General features: G+C 41.6%; 1 long non-coding RNA gene across 1 annotated transcript; it reads left to right on the top strand.

The window, feature by feature from the left end:
* Positions 1-474: 474 nt before the first annotated feature.
* On the top strand, positions 475-6723 carry LOC108640329. Its single transcript, XR_001921094.3, has 3 exons — positions 475-1083; positions 6289-6360; positions 6445-6723. It is a non-coding gene; the product is annotated as an uncharacterized LOC108640329 (long non-coding RNA).
* Positions 6724-7073: the final 350 nt, after the last annotated feature.

Genomic DNA, 7073 nt, shown 5'->3' with positions numbered 1-7073 from the left:
GAATGCGAGTGGGAGGGAGGGACCCAGGTTGGAGACTGAGGGTCTGGTAAATGTGAGCACCTTTATTTAACTACATTTATACATAAAATAAACAAATAGTCCCCCTGTATTCAGCACTGGTGAAGCACCTCAAATCCTGGGGGCAGTCCTGGGCCCCTCATGACAGGACAGACATTGGGGATGTCTGTCAGCCTGTCCAGGGAAGGGAACGGAGCTGGGGATGGGTCTGGTGCCCCAGGAGCAGCTGGGGGGGCTCAGCCTGTGGAAAAGGAGGCTCAGGGGGGACCTTCTGGCTCTCTGCAACTCCCTGACCAGGAGAGGTTTGGGTTGGACATCAGGAGGAATTTCTTCACAGAAAGGGTTGTTGGGCATCAAAACAGGGACCAGCCTCCCCTGTTATGAAAATGGCTTTTATGTAGAAGCAGTTTGAGGTCAGTGATGACACCAGGTCATTTGGGCTCTGCATAGCAAAGCTTAAATGTGGAAATACTTCCAATATCCTTGCACGAGGAAACCCCAGAAGATTCATGATAAATATATTTCCTTGTGCTTCACAGTTTACCACAGAGTATGGAGGGGAGGAAACATGAAGACAGAGATCTTTCTTCTTCTGCTCTTGATGAGAATCTGTTCACTTTGATGAGCATCAAATCTCTCTCTGTTAATTGCTGTTGATAGAAGTGCAGATTAATCAATATTTCTATACATCAAGGCCTGTACCAGGCACATCTGGAGAACCAAAATAAGAGGAAAAGTCTCAGTACTGCCAGAGCCTAAGGCACAGAGTTTGCACAGTTGCAAGTGTTCCCTTAATTGCAGAGTTATTAAAATGTCATCTTACAGTCATTATATCCTTACCTTATATCTTAAAACCCATTTTAAAAAATGCATTCCTGGAGCTGGATATTTGCAGGAAGGGTGAGGACAAAGCACACCATTTCTTTCAGCCTTCCTTGGAGCCTGTTCAGGCCATTGTGTGGAGCTTTTCGCCTGACTGGTTTCCTGTAGCAGAACATTCCATGCAGGATTCATTTCTCCAGGTGATTTGCATACCTCCTGCTTGGAAGGGCCACATCAGACCAGGTGAGGAGAAAGGGTGGCTCCTGCCTGGTTTGCTTGCTGAGGGAGCTTAAACTGGAATGGGGAGGGATTAAGGGCTTAGTTCTCCAAACACTTGGAAGAGCACATGGCAAGTTGCAACAAGGAAAATTCCAGTTAATTGTTGCAAAGAAGGTTTTCACAATGAGGTCCAACACTGCAATGGGGCACAGCAGGGTGGTGAGTCCCTGCCCTTGGAGGCACTCGGAACGGGACAGGACATTGCTCTGAGAAATTCATAGAATGGTTTGGGTGGGAAGGACCTTAAAGCTCCTTTCATCCCACCTGCCACGGGCAGGGACACCTTCCACCAGCCCAGGGTGCTCAGAGCCAACTGCTCTGTGTCACATCAGCTCAGAGTTTGAATTCAGGTAAACTGCAAACTGATGACTGGATTTCCAGAGATTGGCTGTAGCTGATTTTTCCTTGTTTTAAGTGTTTTCTCAGCAGTTACTGTTACTCTGGAGACATTATGCTGTGCAGAAAAGGAATATCAGTGTGTTTCATCTTCTGATATACAGTAACTGGGTTCCTTTATGTGAATTTTAAAATGAGAGAACCCAAGATATGGACAAATGCTGTTTTTATTTATAGTCTTATTTAAGCTGAGGAATAGGGCAAGTTCACCTGCCACAACTGAAGTAATTTTTACAGTGAATATTAGCAGAGAAATGTGTTTTAGGTACTTCTATTCATCCAATTTCTGTTAAATTTATTTGGTGATGTGTAAAATCACATGTAGCCATAAAATAACATAATGTTCAGCAATTAGTTTCTTCCTTTCTTTGGAGTAACTGCTTTGTAGCAAATAAGTAACACAATAAAACCACACAGGTAAAATAGGGATTTGCTTTGTAAAAACAATCATTTTCTTGTGTGTGAATTTCTACAAAAATATTGTGAATTTCTATAGACTTTCATTTAAACTGTAGCAATTGAATTCATTTTGCTGCCAGCTGAGGTCATCATAAAACAAGTTTGGTTTATTTTCCAAGCTCTCCAGTTTGCTTTAGGAGACAAGTGAAAAAAAAACAAGCAAGGGAGAGTTGAGGAACCCTCAAAAGCAGAGATTTATGAGAACTCTGTGAAGACTTTGGTAACCTCTATGTAGCCAGGCTGAAAAATCAAAATATTTCCCCCACCTCTGACCAGTTTGGACTGGGACTGGTGTCTGTGGTGAACCCAGAATGGCTGAAAAGCAGCTTCATGTACACTCATCATCTTTTTCTGTGAAGGGACATTGGCGTGTCCTCACTTCGATCTTCCTACTCCTCACTTGGCTTTTTATCTGATTATACTTTTCATCCTTCTTTGCCTGAGGACCTAAAATATGTGGAGAAAATAATGATGTGAACTCAGATCAGTACCCTCTGTTTGGTGAAATGTGGTGATTTTAAAGCATTTAGTGCTCTGTAAAAAGGAAGAATTTCCTTGCACACTTCAAGCCAGCTTTGTTTGATGTGAAAGAGAGGATTCTTTAGCTCCTCCTTTATTTACCCAGTGCCTTTACAATTCAGCCCTTCAGTCCCCTCCTTACAAAATATTCTATTTACACTTAAAACTGCAACTTCATCCCGCAGATTCTCAGTCCCTGATGAAGATGGGAATCATGTTGTGCTTCACCCCCCTTCCAGTGCCCAAATCTGGGGTTGTTTTCTCTGCCTCAGAAATAAAAAGCAGCTATTTCAGTTCCCCATGGGCTCTTTTCCCAGGGCATTCATATCGGAATGAAACCAATGTGCAAGTGGATTCTGGCCAAGCCATTTGAAACCCAGGAAACTTTACAAGCTTCCCCCTTTTATCCCCTTGGAAAAGCCCCGACCGTTTGTTTTATTCCAGGATACTGTATCGTAACAAATTATACTTAAAAATCATTTGGTGTGAAATTGCAGATTAATCCCACCGGGCCGGGGGCTCAGCCCTGTCTGGCCACTCGGGAGCACACAGATGGTGGCTCTGAGAGGGACAAAAGGCACAGGCACTGATTACATGCATGGATGTAACGGACAAAAAGCCCTTCCCCACGGAGAAGGTGAGGAAAACACACCGGAGGTCCCAGTGCCTGCTTTGGGCAGGGAAACTTCATTTTAAACTGTTGAAAACGTGGCACAAACAAAGGGGGAACCTGTTTTTACTCCCTTTAAAATCCCTTTTTTTTTTTCACTTCCTAAGGCAGTTACGACTTTTCTTATTTTTTCTTGTTGTTGTTTTGTTTTATTGCTTCTTTAGGCAGCAAACACCCACAAATGGTGATTCCTTTTGCAGTCTGGCAGCTTCTCTCACTGCCCTGTTCCTAAAACAGTGCCTGCTGTTCTGTATTCCACAGGGACACAGTTGTCCTGCTTGCTGGGAACTGCTGAAAGTCTGGCCTGGAAGAAATGAATCTTCATCCTCACGAAGATAATGTTGTTGAAGTTAAAACTGCTATCTGACCTCCTCACTGATTTTAAGGTGAAATTGTTCACACTTAGGAACAAAATCCATCGTGCTGCGTGTTCCTTGTGGGAATTCAGGTGTGTGAGTACAGTGCCCAGTCTCTGGAATGTCCAAAGCCAGATTGGAATGGGCTTGGAGCAACCTGGGATAGTGGAAGGTGTCCCTGCCCATGGCAGGGGCTGGCACTGGATAAGCTTTAGGTCCCTTCCCACCCAAACCCTTCTGTGATTTGCCAAATGCCTGGAAAACTTGACCTGTGGCTCCTAATTGCCCCTGTAACAGAAATCTTGCAGAGCCAGAACTGTGTGTGCTTTAAGAGCTGGCAGAGCCCCCAGACCAACCCACCAAAGCACACAGAACCTGACAATATATTTATAATTTAGCCACTTAAACCTAAGATTAGCACAGTTTTATCTTTGTGGGTGAACTACGAGAATATTTTGCCTTGATATTTGTCTATTTTGGGGCAATGTACAGTTTATGGATGATATAATTGTGCACTGCAGTTATTATATGCAATAATATGAAGGAAGTGTTGTGACAGGAGAATTCTGGTTGGCTGGTGTGTTTTCCACCACTTCAACAGAATTGTTTTTGTCACAGGCTGTCAGGAGATTTCAACCCTCAAAATGTAATTAATGAGAAAGTGATCTCTGAGAAATGTAGTTCTAGTGTATTTTTACATAGCCTCCAGCAAAATAGTTACTTTTAGAAATATAGAGGTTAGTACAAGATTGTAGAAATCAGAAAAAAATTGGGATTGAAGCCAAAATTCCTTCCTTGAACCATCCTGTTGTCTGTAGGTATTGTGCTGTGTGTGACAATTAGGAGCAGCATGTGCAGGAGAAAATATTCCCTTAAGACAGGAAGGGGTAAAAGGTTGGAATAAAAACTTATTGTCCCCCTGAATTTTTAATGGCCCAATTATTAATTTCATTATTATTTTCAATGTCCTAAATTTCGACAATGAAATGAGAACAAATCCTTGTACTATATTAGCACAGTATTAATGCTTTTATTTTGCATTTTGGGGGTGAAATAAATAAATTCTTTGGAAATGATAATTTTTTTTTCAAATATGGAGGGAAATCAATATGCTATTGGCTGATGGATATATTTTATAATCTAGCTTGTCATTGAAAGAGGCAACTTGAGCCACAGAGCATAGAAAATTTTCACTTTTTATCTCTTTATTGCTCTTTTGTAGTCCATGGTTTATTTAGAGCTGAAGAACTCTACAGAGAGAATCCTCTGTATAGGTGTAGATCTCACCTATTTCTTCACCATAGTAATGAGTTTTTCCTCAATTAATATTCCTCATTTTGCCAGCAGATTCCCATGGATTGCATCATGCAGATAATGGCAGTGAATGCTTTTATCAACACTTGTGCTCACATGAAAATTCTCCTGTTCACAGATAAAAAGTGAGGAAAGAAGAAAAAAAAGGAGATTTTAGAGCTAATTGTTTTCAGCTTTGGGTGAATATACAACTTTTTTGTTGCAGAAGCAATGAATGTTGACTAATTACAGAAGTATTTTGGGAAATTCTTATTCTTAGTATTCTAATTATTATTTGCAGAACTCAAATCTCCTTGATCACATCGGGCTTATTAACCAGGACTAGAGACACTAAAATAAAACATTCCTCAAGGTTGCTGGAGAAAAGCCTTTAAAAAGCCACACAATTTTTTTCTTTGCTTCTATTTCTGCCATTTTTTCAGTGTATACACAGACATATTTTATCTCATATAAACAATAACACTCATAGGGTGTCAGGGTAATACTTGAAAGTGTAAAGTCCAAATTCAGTGTGATAAAGACCTTTCAGAATCCACGACAATAGGATTGATTTCCATTTTCTTCCTGGCTTCTGCGAATCTTGGTTGAATATATGACAAGTTATACACATGTATCATCCCTCATAAAGCAAATTCACTTTCCTGCCAGTCATTCACATGTTAGGTGATTCCTGGTTCTAAGGACTTGCATAACTACAACTTCCCAGGTGGAAGGATCCTGCAGGAGCCAGCACTGCTCATTCCTTTGGAGTCAGTGGGACCGACCACATGAGCAAAGAGAAGAATGTGCTTATTTTTCTAAGGCTCTAAGATCCTTCTCTTAATAAGGCCATCATCAAATTAACATAATCAAGAAGTCGTCAGTTCTTTTATGAACAGCTTCTCTGGCAGGTTCCTGCTCCCTCAGCATCTCTGCTCTGAACAATATCACAATGTGGTGAATATTGTTTCATGCTTCCACAACACACAAGTCTAATTAAACCATTTCTGCACCTCCCGTGCCCATAACTCTTCATTTCAGTAATTAGAAGACACCCCAGTACGGACACGCTGTTTCATCAGCTTTTAGGCTCCGAGACTTAAAACTAACATTTTCAAAAGCATTTCATGGTTTGAAAGAATGGTCAATTAACCTTGGGTTTCCTGTGGGGAACCCTGCAAAGAACTGTCAACAGTTCAGTTTAGAGAGATTTGTCCAGTGACCTACAAGGCCACGAAGTTCACGAATGCATGTACCAGTGTCATCATAGATTTGTTCCCTGGGTTACTGTCACAAGGGAAGGAACTGATTGTCTGGGGGTTCCTTCTACAGTAAAAAGTGACCGACGGGTGACGGGACCCCGGAGCTGCTCCCGGGCAAAACCGGAGCCACTCAACAGGAAAAACCTCTGGTATCTCCCAGATGAATTATGTGTCTCTTTCTCTTCCTCCCATAAGGTTCTTTCTTTTTTTTCAGGAAGGGGCCGGGGCGAGTCCATGGACTGCCTGCTGAGTTTCTTTGTATTTGGAATTCCCTCCAAACGGCAGCGTAAGATAAACGTCTGATTATTGCAGTGCTGACAGTCTTCAGATTTAAGTGATAGCAACATCTCACTCTTTATACCAAATTAAGGGCATTCTGTGGAGCAGCAGGAGTTGATTCAGGGATGCACCTGCTGAAGGAAGTCAACAAACCCATTCTGAGCCCTTCTGGAGAGATGACACCGTCGAGCTGCACAGAGCTGATTCTATTGTGACATCTAAAAGAAACCAGAAATCTCCTACTGGCCACTGAGGGCCAAAAAAATCTCTGGTTTCATGAGGGAGGCAGAACTAGCCACAAATAACATTATCTTCCATGTGGGATCTGATAAACAGAAATTAAAATCTAGCAGGTGGCACTTGGCTTTGTTTTTCCTTCAATGCTCTATAAATACAGGATTTTATTGCTATTTCACAAGCTGCATGGAGAAGTGATTTTATTTTCTTCTACTCAGCATCAGAATGTTCTTCCTGGCCAACCTGGCAGATCAAAGTTTGAGGTATTTGTTCTTATCTTTACTGGTGACCAGTTGTTTTTTCAGCACTTCTCTGTGCTTGACTCTGAATGCCCTTCTGTGTGCTCAGCCTTTAATTTAAAATATCAGAAAAATCTGGATTATGGCACTGTGCCCTCAGATGAAACAGGAATAATTCAGTGTCATATGAACATGGAGCTTCTACATTAAATCAGGTTTTCCTGGCTTTTGTCACACCCATGAC

The sequence above is a fragment of the Manacus vitellinus genome, unplaced genomic scaffold (assembly GCF_001715985.3).
Source record: "Manacus vitellinus isolate BGI_N305 unplaced genomic scaffold, ASM171598v3 scaffold_31_pilon, whole genome shotgun sequence".
NCBI lineage: Eukaryota > Metazoa > Chordata > Aves > Passeriformes > Pipridae > Manacus > Manacus vitellinus.
The sequence above is the reverse complement of the archived record's forward strand: the minus strand, read 5'-3'. Positions and strand labels throughout refer to the sequence as shown.